The sequence below is a fragment of the Drosophila takahashii genome, chromosome 3R (genome assembly GCF_030179915.1).
Source record: "Drosophila takahashii strain IR98-3 E-12201 chromosome 3R, DtakHiC1v2, whole genome shotgun sequence".
In the NCBI taxonomy this organism is placed as follows: Eukaryota; Metazoa; Arthropoda; class Insecta; order Diptera; family Drosophilidae; genus Drosophila; species Drosophila takahashii.
The window spans coordinates 1,913,001-1,931,609 of NC_091681.1; the positions used below are offsets into that span (position 1 = coordinate 1,913,001).

General features: G+C 35.5%; 1 protein-coding gene across 4 annotated transcripts in view; it reads left to right on the forward strand.

Annotated features, from left to right (window-relative positions):
* The window catches only part of l(3)80Fg (dnaJ homolog subfamily C member 16 l(3)80Fg), a 426,789-nt gene that overhangs the window by 29,961 nt on the left and 378,219 nt on the right, over positions 1–18,609 (forward strand). The window lies entirely within an intron of this gene.

The window sequence follows — 18,609 nt, forward strand, 5'->3', positions numbered from 1 at the left end:
GACCCCATAAAGTATATATATTCTTGATCAGGGTCACTAGACGAGTCGATCTAGCCATGTCCGTCTGTCCGTCTGTCCGTCTGTATGAACGCTGAGATCTCAGAAACTACAAAAGCTAGAAGGTTGAGATTTCCCACACATATTCTTTGGCTTCCTACGCAGCGCAAGTTTATTTTAGCCGAGCGCCACGCCCCCTCTAACGCCCACAATCGCCCACTAACGATTTTAAAATGGGTCCTGCGCCCACATCTTTAAAGATTTCCGAGAAGTATAAATCCAATTTTGTTGTGTATATTTATACCTATCGAAATGTAGAAGACATTTTTCAAAACGGACCATTCATTAAAAAGTTATACGATTTATAAATTGTCAACATATATCTATCTCCCTCGCACTCCCTTTAGCTGAGTTACGATTATTAGTCGGGACACCAACCCGACACAGCGTTCGCACTTTCTTTAGCGGAGTGACGGGTATTAGATAGTCGGGACACCAACCCGAATATAGCGTTCTCTCTTGTTTTTATATAGGGGAGTGTAGGGTAATTTGAAGAGTAGGGTAATGTGACAAACTCGTCGAATCTCACATATGACGTCACGTTAAAAATGCCAAATAAATGTAGTCGTCTCCTCTCATCGTGTCGACAATGTTTTTACAGTAATATTATTAAGAAGTCCCGTAATTTGTTCGTGTGGTAATTTTTTCTAAAAAAGTGGTGCACAAACTATCAAACCTATTCAATTTATTTGTGTTTCAGCAGTGCCAGAGCGAAGATGAGTGAAAAATAAAATCAAATAAATATATGCTCGTACAAATGAGATCTTAATCAACCGTTTTTGGTACTTGGCGTTTTTTTTTTGTTTGCGCCGATTGAGAGTGACACCGTTTTTGCTCCAAGTGTACCTTGTAGGGTATCGTGACAAACCTTTTATATTGTATGGGGACAAATATTTTTTATTCACAAATTTTAATTGTTATTGTTGATTTTGTGTAAAAAACTCTAATATTATCTGATAAGATTAAATGCTGCAGTTTTATCGTAGTTATACCCGTTACTCGTAGAGTAAAAGGGTATATTAGATTCGTTCAAAAGTATGTAACAGCTAGAAGGAAGCGTTTCCGACCCCATAAAGTATATATATTCTTGATCAGGGGCACTAGCCGAGTAAATACCTATCGAAATGTAGAAGACATTTTTCAAATCGGACCATTCATACGCAATCAAAAATTATATATCTATCTCCCTCGCACTCCCTTTAGCTGAGTTACGATTATTAGTCGGGACAGCAACCCGTTCGCATTCCCTTAAGCTGAGTGACGGGTATTAGATAGTCGGGACCCCAACCCGAATATAGCGTTCTCTCTTGTTTTGTATTAATTTTAGTCGTGCCGTCAGTTGGATAGGATGGCTCACGCCAAAAGCTGTGGGATCTAACTCCAATGGATTTTCGAATCGTACTTTTACAAAAATATGCTCAGTAGATGTAAGCAACTTTCTTCTTTTACACTTTTAAAAAATATTGATTTTTGGTAAAGTTACATTAAAAAACAAATCGTTCGTCACATTACCCTACAATTTTTAAAAGTGCAAAAAAAGAAGGTTCACGCCAAACGCTTTAGGATTTAGCTGCGTTGGAATTTCTAATCGTACTTTCACAAAAATATGCTCAGTGGATGTAAGCAACGTTTTGCTTTTACACTTTTAAAAAATATTGATTTTTGGAAAAATTACATTAAAAAATCGAATCGTTCGTCATCTTACCCTACACTCCCCTACTTAATTGCCTTTAACAATACCTAATCAAAAGATAATCGCTATAGGGCTCCGCTGATTTAAGGCAGACTTTTGGCTTTTTCGCCCCACTGTGCGGCGGCGTTGATGCTTGCAGACGCAGCGTTCATATCGGCAGCCAAATAGCGCCGGTGGAAGGAAGAAAGATCGGCAGAATTGGCATTAATAAATTAGCGTTGTGCCAATTGACCGGATGCTCGTGCTTATGATATTTAAGTGTAAAATCTGACTCCCGACGAAATTGTCACAATGTTGCAATGTTGTTGATCAACAATGTTGCAATATTTTATGGAAAACAAGATAGGAAGCTAGCGTCGGCCGGCCAAACCTTATATACCCTTGCAGATCATTCCTACGAACTTACTAAAATATATAGTATAAATTTAAACCAACAAAATTATAGCTGTTTTCGTATTATTTTCACATCAAATTTTAGGACCCTTCCCATGGCAGCTACAGTGTGCCACTCAAGTCATGATAAGAAGATTTCACAAGGTTTTATGTTTTTAATTTAAATCTCCGATATTTCGGTGAGAGTTGATGAAGGGGTTTCCTAAGTGCTTCAGTCTAAGTCTAGTTAGGGCTGGGCAGAGGCAGAGAAGGTGTTCCACCCTTTCTTCTTCTTCTTCATTCCTACAGCTTCTACAGTCATTATTTTGGGCTTTTAGTCTGCTGGCATATGTGTCGATTATTTTTTAAATTCAGCCGCACAGAGTGTGGTTTGCTAGTTCGAGCCTGTAAGAGCCTGTAATACCGACGTTTTTTTTACTGTTAATCACAGGCCATATCTGGTGAGGGAATTTTGTGGTAAATTTTGCCAATTTTGCCAATGACTAGCCATCTCATAAAGAGATCTGCGACCGTCTGCTATTGCTCGGGAGTTGGTGCTTGCCGAATAGATTGATTTAATAGCCCTTTGGCTATCACTATATATATTTAGAAGACCTCCTAGGAGGTTAATGGTCCCTAAGCAGTTTAGTGCTTTCTTTATAGCGCGAGCCTCCGCTTGGAAGACAGTAATCCGATGTCAAATTTTTCGGAGTATACTCCTACGCCAACGTGTCCTTCTAATTTGGAGCCATCTGTATAAAACCAGATTGCTTCTGTTCCCATTCCTCCCTATCTGGAATCAGGGCCTGTGGGTGTGTGGCTGTATTCAAGAGATTTACATAAATCCGTTTTTTTCGGAATCGACTTATCATGCTGATGAAATTTAGCATGACCATAAAATTGGGCTTTCCATTTTGCAGTCGAATAGCTGCCGATTTGGCCCTTTTAATGCCTGCTAAGTCCAGGTAGGCTCGCTCAACATCGCATTCAGCGCTGTGTTTGGGGTGATTCGAAGGGCTCCACTAATACATAAGCCGCCATTCGGTGTACTTTGTTTAGGGGAGTCAAGATGCATTGCCATTGCATGCTTCCCGTATAAATGGATTGGCTTTATTACAGCTGTGTAGATCCAGTTGACAATTGCTTTTTTACAGGACTAAAGTGCAAGTCGCTTTTTTGGTTCTCTCTAATCTAATATTAACCCAAAGTATTTGGCGTGCTCGCTAATCGAGAGATTAGAATTGTTTAAGATGGGTGGGTTGAGTTGTGAGATCTTGTATTTATTTCTAAGTATTAGGTTGTCAAAAAACGTCTTGCGGTATTTTCGCTAGTTGGCGCTGAAAGCGTGTAGTTCTTGTTTGATTCGTCGCCTCTGGTCATACTATACCATTTTGGAAAGCTCATTTTACGCGCTAACACGTGTGGAGAAAATACGGCATATTTTACAGTACTACTACGATAAAGGCAAAAATGCATCTCAAGCCGCCAATAAAATTTGTCAAGTTTATGGACACGATACAGTTTCTATTTCCACATTCATATTTCGGTTCCGGTTCCGGTACAGGTTCCATACCGAATCTGCTTATTGAGTAAACGGTTATATTTCGGTATTGATGTTTTGGTTCCGGTTCTGGTACCGGAATCCTTAAAAAGGATTTATGTGATTTCTATTTGAAAAAAAACTTGAATGTAAGATCATTAAAACTAATTTGATTTTTTGATATAAAATATACAAATCAAGATTTTAATTATATTTTTAACTTTTTTATTTCTAAGAAGAATTTGGCTTGTTGGGTCCAAAAATGCCAGATTTTCAACTTGTTTAGATACAGAATGTTTCTGCTATAGCGATATTTTCTTACATGAGCAGGCTGTTAGTATCCTTATGGGGCCGCTTTGCAGCTCCAGGTTTTCTGCGGTGTTATCTCCGTTGCTGTAATTGCGAAACAGAAATATACTAAAATGAAGTTTCGAATTTTACCTTCTTTGAAGTCAAGTGCAGCCGATGCTGCTATATTGTGGTGTAGGTTGATTTGCAGAAGTCTTAGTGACAACTACAATTGCAACCACCACCACAGTGACGTCGGCCTCTTCCGTATCGCTCAGCGCTCGCATTCTCGAGGAATCGGTAGAATAGCCGTCCTCTGGCCCACCAGGTGCTTGCAATTCCATAGCAAGTATGTACCTGCTCGGCTGGGTTGCCGGTAAAGCTTCCGGCGGCAGTCGCCTTTGTATCTTTTCATAGGGACGACACTAAATCCGAAGTTCAGTTTTCCTCGAGGAGCCTCAATTGGTGCAACCGACTCCTTATTAAGAAACATGACAGCCTGGTTAACGTCCCCTCCATTCTCCTCCACCTTGACATTCCAGTCCTTCGTGGGGGGACTAGTTTGTGACCCTAGCGGCTTACTTAAGATGCGCGATATTTTTATTGTATGTACCACTGTATAGTGTAGTGTAGGTAACACAGCAAATTTGACCAGTACACTATGCGAAAAAAATCTATTTTTTTGGCATAAAATTAACTTATTTACAAATTATTTTAAAAAATTATGTATATTTTTTGAATTTACATACCCTAATTAGCCAAGAACCGTTATCTAAGATTTTTTACCAACAACACTATAGTGTTGATAAACGAACAATGTCAGATGTTCAATTGACTTTGTTGTGTGCGTAAATTAAGGAAAAATCTTTGCAAATTTTCACTGCTTATTTTGTGAAGCAACAAATTGATTATTATGGCTTGTTGTTCAACTGTGAACTGTTTTATATGTGTATCTTTTTAGCCTAACACAAGAGAGAACGCTATAGTCGGGTTCGTGTCCCGACTATCTTATACCCGTCACTCGGCTAAAGGGAGTGCGAGGGAGATGGATATATAACATTTTTTTGATTGCGTATTACTTTTTGATGAATGGTCCGATTTGAAAAATGTCTTCTACATTTCGATAGGTATAAATATGCACAACAAAATTGCATTTATACTTCTCGGAAATCTTTAAAGGTGTGGGGGCCAGACACATTTTAAAATCGTTAGTGGGCGATTGTGGGCGTTAGAGGGGCGTGGCGCTCGGCTGAAATAAACTTGCGCTGCGTAGGAGGCCCAAGAGTATGTGTGGGAAATCTTAACCTTCTAGCTTTTGTAGTTACCGACTTCTCAGCGTTCATACGGACAAACAGACAGACGGACAGACGGACATGGCTAGATTGACTCTGCTAGTGACCCTGATCAAGAATATATATACTTTATGGTGTCGGAAACGCTTCCATCTAGCTGTTACATACTTTTGCACGAATACAATATACCCTTTTACTCTACGAGTAACGGGTATAATAATTAAATAATATTTTAAGCAAAGAATTCGTTTTTGGTGTTTAGATATGGTCAACAGACTATTAAATTACTCGTAATTAAGCATCTAATAGGAACGAGCGAGATGCACAACATGCTTTGGTGTGCGTTCACAGAAAAAAGGCGAGGCCTTGTTAAAAAATTCGATATTTAAAGAACTAAAAAGGGATTAAACTTTTTACAAAAACCGATTGTAACTAACAATATAGCGCAAGTATAAAAATAAAAAAAAATATTTTTTTTTGGTGGCAATAGTTAAAAAATTTATTAAATCTTAATTTGTTTTTATTTTTAAGAAATTCATAACTTTTTATTTAGAAATTTTATTTTGAATGTCGAGGTTTTAGAGGAATTAAACCAAAAGACATAAAGTCAATCGGATTCATATAACCGGAGATACTAACTAAAAAAAGAAAATTTTTCGGTCAAATCCTGATACACGTGTTTATTTATTTTCCGAAAAGTACGTGTAAAAAAAGTTTCGGGCAAATCAAAAATGTGACCCAATAAAAGGTGATCGATTTGTAAAAGAAGAGCCCATATCTGAAGTTGACAGAAAACACCTCGCATCTTCTTCAAATGCAGACTTCTATTGCACTATGAGAAAAAAGTCGATTTTTTTTGGCATAAACTCTAGTTTTAAAGATAAAAATTTGAAATTTTTATACCCTTGCAGAGGGTATGATGATTTCAGTCAGAAGTTTGCAACGCAGTGAAGGAGACGTTTCCGACCCCATAAAGTATATATATTCTTGATCAGCATCACAAGACGAGTCGATCTAGCCACGTCCGTCTGTCCGTCTGACCGTCTGTCCGTCTGTCCGTCTGTCTGTTTCTACGCAAACTAGTCTCTCAGTTTTTGAGCTATCGGGATGAAACTTTCCCAAAAGTCTTCTTTCTGATGCAGGTAGTATATATGTCGGAGCCGACCGTATCGGACAACTATATCTTATAGCTCCCATAGGAAGGATCGGAAAAAAAAACTTTAAAAAATTCTAGCTTCGGTGTTTTTTGAAATATTACCTTCTACTTTTGGGGATGTTATTTTTTAAATATTTCAGAGTTTCGAATTAAATATTTAAAAAATCGGACTAATATATCATATAGCTGCCATAGGAACAATCGGAAAATTAATGGAAAAGTAATAGGAAATAAATTCTAGCTTCTTTGGTTTTTATTGTATTATCTTCTACTCTAGGATATGACTCTTTTTAAATATTTCCGAATTTCAATTTTAATTTGATCAAAATCGGACGATTATATCATATAGCTGCCATACGAACGATCGGAAAATTAATGAGAAATATTAGAAAATTGAACATTTTTGCGATTTGTTAATTAATAGGAATGATCGGCAAGGGTATATAAGCTTCGGCTGGCCGAAGCTAGCTTCCTTTCTTGTTTATATATACTATTATTGCTAAGGTGTAATTTCGGTGTTTGTTACTTTTGAATCGGACCGTTACCTTCATCCACCGCCCTCGCCGCATAAAAAAATTATGTGGCAGGGATTTTAAAAAAATGTTTTTTTGTATTGGTAAGGCGGTAAAATAATTTAGGTTTTTTTTTTAATTTTTTGAAATTTGTCAAACAAGAAAGGAAGTTAACTTCGGCCAGCCGAATTTTATATACCCTTGCAGGTATGCTTACCTAAAATGTTGTTTTTACATTGTCAAAAATCAAAAACCCTACTTTCTATAAAGTTTTTTTTATTATTTTGTTAATTATTTCTATGGCAGCCATAAGATATAGTGGTCCGATCCGGCTCGTTCCGACATATGTACTACCTGCAATAGAAAGAAGACTTTTGGCAAAGTTTCATCGCGATAGCTTTAAAACTGAGGGGCTAGTTCGCATAGAAACGGACAGACGGACTTGGCTAGATGGACTCGGCAATTGATGCTGATCAAGAATATATATACTTTGTATGGTCGGAAACGTCTCCTTCACTGCGTTGCAAACTTCTGACTGAAATTATAATACCCTCTTCAAGGGTATAAAAATGTTTTCCATATATAAGAAAAGTGAAATTTTTATTTTATTTTTATTTTTATTTAGCTTTAACGATGGTGCTGCTTCTTAATATTTGAGCCTTTTGCGGCCAGGTTTATTATAAATTCGTTGTTCTTTCCATTTTTAAGCTTGATGAAAGACACTTATAAGGTTTTTTTATTTTGAAATTTTTTTTTATAAGTTTATAGGTTGCTGGACAAAAGTAAGTTTTTAGAATAAACGTGCAAAAAGTTGCAAAAATGAATATTTTTGCGATATTAAGGATACATTTGGTAATATCTTTGCGTTTCTACCTTTTTGCAACTTTTTGCCATTTATAAGTTATACACCACGGAACACAAACAAACTGGTTAGTTATACCCGTTACTCGTAGAGTAAAAGGGTATATTTTATTCGTGCAAAAGTATGTAACAGCTAGAAGGAAGCGCTTCCGAAGTATATATATTCTTGAGTGACCCTGAAGCCGAGTCGATCTAGCCATGTCCGTCTGTCTGCCTGTCCGTATGAACGCTGAGATGTCGGTAACTACAAAAGCTGGAGGGTTAGGATTTCCCACACATTTTCTTGGACCTCCTACGCAGCGCAAGTTTATTTCCGTCGAGCGCCACGCCCCCTCTATCGCCCACAATCGCCCACTAACGATTTTAAAATGTGTCCTGCGCCCACACTTTTAATGATTTCCGAGAAGTATAAATGCAATTTTGTTGTGTATATTTATACCTATCGAAATGTAGAAGACATTTTTCAAATCAGACTATTCATTAAAAAGTTATGCGTAATCTAAATTGTATATATCCATCTCCCTCGCACTCCCTTTAGCTGAGTGACGGGTATTAGATAGTCGGGACACCCACCCGACTATAGCGTTCTCTCTTGTTTATTTATTTACTTAGATCATTATTTTATAAAAAGGGGATTTTTTTCGTGATGAATAGTTATTGGCAATAAGTAATTTTTGTGTTCGTGGTATAAAGCAATACAAGGACAATGTTCCTTTTATTGTCATCGTTTTTTGGAATCTTTTTTCCATTTTTTTCTCCTCATCGGCATATGGGCACTTCCAAAATGTCGCTCGGGACATTTGCACACCTTTAAAGTTGAAAAAAAATTGTAAAAAAATGGATTTTAATTTTAATTATGGGGTTTTCCTTTCACTCTTCCCAAGCTCGATTTTTTGTAAAAATTAGCGAATTCTGTGAAATATTTGAATGCCGAATTTTTTTAGAATGTTTTTCAAACATTTCGCTGTGAAATGGTTTTGGTTTTACTCAAAAATTGTTTTCTGTTGTTTTTTTATGCAGTTTCAAACACATTCGCTTGGGACATGTCGCTCGGGACATTTTTTCCGACTGTTTTGTAAAGTGGATTTCTTTACTTCTATCCCTCAATTGATTTATGTTTTGCTTTTAAATTAATAGTTTAACATGTAAATGAATCATTCAGTACAGAAAAATGTCACATATTAGCATTTCTATAGGATAAATTAACAACAGAAGACAGGTCCAAAAAATAACAAAAAAATTGCCAAAAACTAACTTTTATGTATATTTTTGGGGTTTGTAATAAAAATAATCAAACTATACTCCAAATTTTTAGTTTAGCTCAGGATCCAACTTATTAGAAACTAATATGGCGGAAAAATCATGTGGAAATATGTTTTTTTAAGTTTCAAGTTTTTTGGCTTGGTGGACTTTTTGGTGGAAGTGCCCATATTCTTCGTTTGTTGAAAATTTCACTGAAATATTTGGAAGTGATTTCGATGTCCATTCTTTTCCACTTCTCCCGGCAAAGGTACGTGCGCACAGTGTAAGATTTGGCCAATATAGCGGGACTTTAGGCAAAAATTGAACTATTTTTGAGGTCGATGAGCGTTTAAAACTGCTCAAGCAGTTTTAGAAATGTTCAACTATTACGAAAACAGGCACAAAACAAAACTAACAATTTTTTTTGGAAGATAACGGTTTTTAAAGTTAGACTTTAGAAATACATGCAAAATTGCACTGGGAAGCGAGCAACAGTTGACAAAGTTTAGTCTTATCAATTGCCAAAAAGTAAGTGTATTTTTCAGTCAGATGTTTGCAACGCAGTGAAGGAGACGTTTCCGACGACATAAAGTATATATATTCTTGATCAGCACCAATAGCCGAGTCTATCTAGCCATGTCCGTTTGTCCGTCTGTCTGTCTGTCCGTCTGTACGTTTCTATGCGAACTAGTCTCTTAGTTTTAAAGCTATTGCTATGAAACTTTCCCAAAAGTCTTCTTTCTATTGCAGGTAGTACATATGTCGGATCGGACCACTATATCTTAGGACTCCCATAGGAATATTCAAACATATATAAGAAAATTCATTGTTACTTTGTAGGAAGTAGGCGTTTTAATTCTTGACTACTTAAAAACAAACTTATATAAACTTCGGCTGGCCGAAGGTACCTTCCTTTCTTGTTTGTAATTTTTGTTGAGGCTTTTACCTTAAAAAAAAAAACAATTTTTTTTTTAACTTTTAACGCCCTCAAAAGTGCCACGCCCATTTTTTTGTGTTCAACATAATCTTTGGGCTTATTAGAATATTCACTCCAAATTTGATGCCGATATCTTTAAAAATACGACTCCTACTGATTTAAGTCCCCCTAGATTGGCAAAATCTTACATTGTGGTGCGATGGCTTAGGCGGTTCGGACAGTTAAAAGGCTACCCGCTAGAGCAAGTTTGCAAAGAATAACCAATCCAATACAAACACATTGGGAATTATTCGAATGGGCATCGAAATCACTTCCAAATTTTTCAGTGAAATTTTCAACAAACGAGGAATATTCCAATGAAAAAACGACTTGAAAAACGATTCCAAACAAGAAAGGAAGCTAGCTTCGGCCAGCCGAAGCTTAAATACCCTTGCAGATCATTCCTATTAATTAACAAATCGCAAAAATGTTAAATTAATTTCATTAATCTCATTAATTTTCCGATCGTTCCTATGGCAGCTATATGATATAGTCGTCCGATTTTGATCAAATTAAAATGGAAATTCGGAAATATTTAAATTCGGAAATTCGGAAATATTTAAAAAGAGTCATATCCTAGAGTAGAAGATAATACAATAAAAACCAAAGAAGCTAGAATTTATTTCCTATTACTTTTCCATTAATTTTCCGATTGTTCCTATGGCAGCTATATGATATATTAGTCCGATTTTTTAAATATTTAATTCGAAACTCAGAAATATTTAAAAAATAACATCCCCAAAAGTAGAAGGTAATATTTCAAAAAACACCGAAGCTAGAACTTTTTTAACGTTTTCTTTTCCAAACCTTCTTATGGGAGCTATAAGATATAGTTGTCCGATCCGGTCGGTTCCGACATATATACTACCTGCATCAGAAAGAAGACTTTTGGGAAAGTTTCATCCCGATAGCTCAAAAACTGAGAGACTAGTTTGCGTAGAAACAGACAGACGGACAGACGGTCAGACGGACAGACGGACATGGCTAGATCGACTCGTCTAGTGATGCTGATCAAAAATATATATACTTTATGGAAACGTCTCCTTCACTGCGTTGCAAACTTCTGACTGAAATCATAATACCCTCTGCAAGGGTATAAAAACGATGACAATAAAAAGAACATTGTTCTTTCATTGCTTTATACCACGAACACAAAAATCACACACAAATCGGATCTACACACCGATCTGTGGACGATCCGCAGCTGGCTTACTCTTTTTTAATATAGCCTGACAAAAAATTCCCACGGGCGCCCTTTTGAAAGATAAAAGCAAAATAAAAACTGGTTAAAATTATATAAGAACAACGTAATCAACATGCCAAGTTACGAAATCACAGCACAATTCCTTATTGGTTAAAAAAAATCACGAAAAACTCTCCCCCTTGAAGATCAATGGATGAGTGTTTTTATTTACACTTGTACTGTTACCAGCGCAAGTAATTTTTTAAAGGGATGTCAACAATAGATCAGTATATCGATATTTTTTGCAAAAAAAAATATATTTATATCGGGATTTTTTTTAGTCAAATATGAAGACATTGATAGTTTATTTTTCGATATTATTTGATATTTGCATATCTTTCTCTCATCCTAATCTCTCATCTTTGTGCACAAAAATGACGTAGAAATACATCCAATATGTTATCCCATTTGAAAAACAAACACTTTGATGTATATTTAAAATATATAGGCATATATGTATATATAGGGGAGATTGGGAAAATTTCGTCAGCATTTTTTCAAAGCTATTTTTTGTCCAACTTGAGACACGTTATCATATTTCCATATTTCCTTTCGGTTAGCACCGAGCTTTAAAATGTGATATTCCCCTTTTTTTTAAATTACCTTGATGATTTATAAAAAATTAAAAAGAAAAGACCAATATACTGGGGCAATTCCGCCACATAGGGGGGTAAAATAGCCACACCACTGGGGCAATTTCGTCACCTAAAAAATGTAGGGAATTTAACGCCTGTAAATATGCTACACTAATCAAGCGTACCATTTTTGTTGACGTTCTATATTTGTTGCTGCTGCTGGTAGTCTGTTCGTTAGCCAGCTCGTCAAATAAAAAATTATGTATTTAAAATAGGTGCGAATTTACCCTAAGCATAGGGTGGCGAAATTTCCCCACACAGTACTTTTTAAGAAATAAATATTTTTCTTCCGAAATTAGGCGCAAAGTTAAAAATCACTAACGCAGAAATGCACATTATAGCACTGTGTATTATATAAAACAAGAGAGAACGCTATAGTCGGGTTCGTGTCCCGACTATCTTATACCCGTCACTCGGCTAAAGGGTGTGCGAGGGAGATGGATATATATTACATTTTTTTGATTGCGTATAACTTTTTAATGAGTGGTCCGATTTGAAAAATATCGTCTACACTTCAATAGGTATAAATATGAACAACAAAATTGCATTTATACTTCTGGGAAATCTTTGAAAGTGTGGGCGCCAGACACATTTTAAAATCGTTAGTGGGCGATTGTGGGAGTTAGAGGGGGCGTGGCGCCCGGCTGAAATAAACTTGCGCTGCGTAGGAAGCCCAAGAATATGTGTGGGAATTGTCAACCTTCTAGCTTTTGTAGTTTCCGAGATCTCAGCGTTCATACAGACTGACAGACGGACAGACAGACGGACATGGCTATATCGACTCGGCTAGTGATCCTAATCAAGAATATATATACTTTATGGGGTTGGAAACGCTTCCTTCTTTCGTCGAGAACTAAATGTAGCTTTTGCTTAGCTTAATTATCTTGGCCTTCTGTGCAAAAAAATGCATTGGTTGTGTCATGTCGTCTTAAAGGACGAAAACAAAAAAAATTATATATTTTTACGACTTATGGATTCCGATATATTGCAGGTGACGAAATTGCCCCACTCTCCCCTAACAATTTAGCAAGAAACTTTACGTCAATTTCCCAAAAAACCCGGTCTTTTCAAATAATAAAATAACCAATATAACAAACTTTATTTTAATTGTTATACTTTTGTAGTGCTTTTCCTTGTTGTTAGCTTATTAACATGGCTAAAATTTTGAATTTCATCTGAAAAAAAAATTAAAAATATTTGAAATATCGATATTTTTTGGCGATATATTAATATTTTTCTTAAGGAAAATATATCCGCGATACGATATTTTAAAAATATTTGACATCCCTTTATTTTTACCTTAGTAATGGAGCAAGGATAGTTAAAAAAGTATTTTGACATTTTGAAACGTTCCTCGAAGGCTTTGCGTTGCAATTGACTTTAAAATGGTATTGGAAAACGTTATAGCCAAAAGAACATCATTTCCGATGATACCAGTCACATTGAGATGGATCTTTTCTTACTATTTTACCCCCCTTCTCCCTCACTTTGAAATGATTTATGTAAGTTTTATTAAGAAAAAAACTTCAATGTAAGAACATTAAAACTAATTTTAATTTTTGGATATAAAATTTGTATGTCGAAGATAGGGGTCTCTTGGCTGTTTCGCGAGTTGGTTTGTCCGCAATGACTTTACTTTCACTTGGCTTTTTCTAAGATGCGTAGCGATGCGAGTTGCCCGAAAGAATGCATCCTGAACACTACTACTCTGCACAACTCTTTCGTGTTCTTGACATTCTGTACTCACTTGTCATTTTAATTTACTCTATACTATACCTTTAATTTCACTCTCCTCATTGCCCTGTTGCACCATACTCGGCTATGGTGGGTTCCCACCTAGCCACGCTCTTGAAAACGGTCTTAGAAGGTCACACTTCTTTCTCCCAATTCTTTATTTGAAATGACAGGTTTCTCTCAGTTACATTGGTTATATTTTACTTTAATTTCTATTATCATTAATTCTCTCGACACGGCTATCCTGACCATCACACGTCCTCGAGTACATGGCTTAACATTGGATTGGCATCACATTTCGCTAATCTGAAACAAATTCGAAGTTACTCTCTGTCTCTCTTAAGCGATAAAATGAGCTCAGAGAAGCTGGGTCGAGTAAAATGACAAATTCGAATTTTGAAAACGGGAATCGTTTGACCCTTATTTGACCACTTTTGCCCACCCTTTAGTTTTTTTTGACCACGTCCAGTTTCAAAATATCGAATTTCAAAAATCAAAAATTTGACCTTTTCAAATTTTTTTTTGTGGAATCGTTTGACCCCCATTTGACCACCATTGCCCACCTTTTAGAATTTTGAAAAAGTCAAAACTTTAGAAAATACGACACTTTTTCGTTTTTCTCAAAATTCGAAAATTTTAAAGTCGAATTTTTCAAAACTTTTTTTTGTCCAATCGTTTGACCCCCATTTGACCACCATTGCCCACCGTTTAGAATTTTGAAAAAGTCAAAACTTTAGAAAATACGACACTTTTTCGTTTTTCTCAAAATTCGAAAATTTTAAAGTCGAATTTTTCAAAATTTTTTACTGATATGTCTTCGATGTGTCCACATCTTAAGGTCATACAAAAAAGTTATAAGTCAATCGGACAATCCTAAAAACAAATAATTTTTGATTTTAGGCGGATAAAAAAATATTTAAAGCTAAGAAATATAAAAATCTTCCCAGGGGACGGTTTCTTTCTTTTCTTAAACATAATGTAAAAGCAGAAGGGAAATCCGAATATTTTTATACCCTTGCAGAGGGAATAATGATTTCAGGCAGAAGTTTGCAACACAGTGAAGGAGACGTTTCCATATAGACCCCATATAGCTTCGATGCTTTTAAACATATAACCTTCAACGCTTGGGAATAACATTTTTTTAATAGTTCTGAATTTCGAGTTTAATTTTTAAAAATCGGACGACTATATCATAAGCTGCCATAGTAACGATCGAAAAATACATGGGAAATTAATAGGAAACAATTATAGCTTCGTTGGTTTTAATTGTATCCTCTTCTACTCTAGAATATTCATTTTTTTTAGCATTTCCGAATTTTGAATTAAATTTAACATTAATCGGACGACTATATTATATAGGTGCCGTAGAAAGGATAGAAAAAATAATGTCAAAATAATACGAAATTTAATATTTTTGCGATTTGTAAATTAATAGGAATGATCTGTTTCTTTCTTGTTTATAATGTATTAAATGCTTTATAATAAAAAATCTGTAGATTTTTCAATTTCAATAGAAAAGTTTTAAAGCGTAGATTATACATTTTTCAACTTTTAAGCCAATGCACCCAACCGTTTAAAATTTATTTCAATTCAATCTTTTATTTCAATTTTGAATATAAAAGTTGACAAATAACTCTTTATTGTTAATTGACAATTTTTTTGAATAGGTTAACTTTTACATACGACCCCTGACTTAAAAACAAAAATTATGATTTTGATAAGACTTTGATTTATTTGAAACACTAGTTTTAGGGAAATTGTAATTGTAAACAAAGATTACATTTAATTAGGGGTGAGCACTAAATGTTTTATAGTTTTAATATTTTTAGTTCGTTTATTTTAAAAATTGTGTAGTTTTAAGTGCTTGGTAATCATTTGTTATCATTAATATTAAGTTTTTGGGTGTGGGCAAACGAACTTATTAAGTTTTAAGGGTGGGGCAAACAAATTTTTCGTAAGGATAAACTTATAATAAACATTACTTTTAAAGTATTCAATTTTTGAAAATTCTAAAGGGTGGACAAACGATTACATGCAAAAAATTTTGAAAAATTTTAATTTATTTGCAATTTAGTGAAAACTTAAAAGTATTGTATTTTCTAAAGTTTTGAATGGTGGTCAAACAATTCCACAAAGAAAAGTTTTGAAAAATTCGACTTTAAAATTTTCGAATTTTGAGAAAAACGAAAAAGTGTCGTATTTTCTAAAGTTTTGACTTTTTCAAAATTCTAAACGGTGGGCAATGGTGGTCAAATGGGGGTCAAACGATTGGACAAAAAAAAGTTTTGAAAAATTCGACTTTAAAATTTTCGAATTTTGAGAAAAACGAAAAAGTGTCGTATTTTCTTAAGTTTTGACTTTTTCAAAATTCTTAAAGGTGGGCAATGGTGGTCAAATGGGGGTCAAACAATTTTTTGAAACATATTTTTGGAACTGGACGTGGTCAAAAAAAACTAAAGGGTGGGCAAAAGTGGTCAAATTAGCGTCAAACGATTCCCGTTTTCAAAATTCGAACTTGTCATTTTACTCGACCCAGCTTCTCTGTGCTGATAAAATGATATAGCTAGATAGAGACTGGCACAAATGACGTCCTCAAAAGAGAGCAGCTCTTGCGTTGAGACCACCTTACATATATAGTTGCACCATGCCGAAAGCATTTCTGTGACATCAATTAAGCTGCACACACCTCTTTTCCTTTAGACTGCGCTGCAACGCACAGCTGTCGACTTTCAAAGGTAAACAAACCGATCGAAAAGAAGACAAATTACATGTTTATATTTCCAGGTCGGTCCATGAAATGATAAACGAGAGAGGAATACTAGAAGTTTCACTTCTGTCTTGCGTAGGCTGGACACACTCCTTTTTATTTAATCCCTCAATACACTTCCTGTGTCTTCAAATGACAGTTTGGCAGGATAACTCTTTCTCATTAGTAGCTTCTACTCTTCTGCGCAAACCCAACCATTTGGCAAACAATTTTTCACAACACAAAACAGGCTCTTGCCGCCACTTGCGACGATATGCACCTTTAGTGCCACAATCTCTCATTCGATCAACCTTAGCCTCTGTGTGTAATGTCCTATGATCTACTCTTAGGTGACAGATCTCAACTCATCTTTTGCGTATATTTCAACGCCTTCACTCTCTTCGACCAACTCAGGTAAAACTCGATTATCTGGTAGTTTTCGCAAGCTCTCATGTATATTCCTTTACTAGTCAATGATTTCCAGCAATTCTATTACAACAAACGGTCCCTTGAACTTGGGATCCAATTTCGTTTGATGCCGTTCCTCACTTATCAAGACATGATCGCTAATCCCATGTTTCACAATTTTTGACTTATTTTGATCAAATTTACTCTTGTCATATAGCTTCTGCCCTAGCTTCCTTACAATCTATCTTAGGTTCAGATATTATGGGTAACATGCCCAAAGGTCTTGCCAGCTTTCCTATTAGTAACTCTATGTGCCGTTTTCTCGTCCGTTTGTTAAATTTAAAGTAGGATTTAAACCTTCAGCCCCTTAGGGCCGTTTTCCCGTCCGCTGTTAAATTTAAAGTAGGGTTTCTCTGCTGTCTGAGAGAAAAATACTTATTAGGGGACCGCACGAATCGGTCAACAGTTATTTGCGAGCTATGTTTCCAACCAATATTGTTTACTGCGACACCCCACCTCGTTTGGAGGGACGGCACGTCTATAGAGGAAAAAATTATTGGTAAGTATTTCAGTATCAGATACTGTGGGATTAAGCCAGGGCTCAGTAAAGGCAATATCGCTGGAATCGAAGGCAGCGCTATCAGCAAGCAATCTAGTAAGCTTACTGAGAAGTCCACAGACATTTTAATAATATAATTCAAAATCTAGTTTTTTGGAACTGACGAATTTGTATTTATAGATGGTTCTTTCTGATTAAACTCGGGTACAATCGTATTAACTGGCCATAGTGCAGGATTTAAAGCACGGGAAAATGTGTATCAGGCAGAAATATTTTAAATTATGAAACTTTCCTTTTGTAAGCCAAATTAAATATTGTAACAACAAAGTTTTCAGGAGAGGCTTGGAGCTCATCGCTTAGGAGACCTTTAATTTCGTCAATGGTAGTATCAGGCCTTAGACGAGACACAAAAAATGGCTTCAAGGCGTCTACGGTTTGCGCCTGCTGGATGACCATCATTAACCGCAGCCAGCAATGGCCTGAGAGTTCTTTTGGAGGAACGTCGCACTATGGGGAATTTGACCACAGCTGTTAGATCAGCTGTTGTATTTTGCTTTCACAAGCAATCGAAATTCGACGCACTATTTAGTTGCTAGAAATAAGAGTTTTAACGAATTCTAAGTGGAGTTTTTTGAAATAATGGAAAGGATGGTACTGTTCTCTAAGTATTTGTGTGATTAAGCAATTTAAATTAATCGTGGTTTTCTTGTAATCGATTATTTTTGTGACTGGTCTAACACGAATATTTTTGAAGAAAACAAATTTTTAAATTGAGATACAAAGCGAGTCCATCCATCAAACCTTTGGGAATTAAAAAGAATGCAATTCTCTTTAAAATGAATGTAGACAGAAAGTACACTTTTTACGATTCTTGGAGAAATTTAGTTTTTTAGATCATAACCTCAGATTTTGCAAATGCCCCTATGATTGCACTGTGGAAGAAAGATATCAATAGACTTTAATTTAACTACTACTACTACTACAAATGTGTGGCAAAAATACCTATCGCTACTATTGGACAATTAAAACGGACTTTAAAGGCTGTAAAAATAAAAATAAAGCTATAATTGTAGCCAAAAACTAAATAAATGCCAAGTAAAATCTGACAATTTTCGGTTCTATGAAACTAAAAGAAAAATTATTCCGATTTAAGCCAAATTTTGTATGTGGTTTTAATACCGTATTAAAACGGTACTCTTCAAGTTTTATGCATTTATCTCTAAAAATAGCAAAGTTGATCTGATCATTTCTATGTCAACTATGTGATATAGTTGTCCGATCCGAAAGGTATTCAT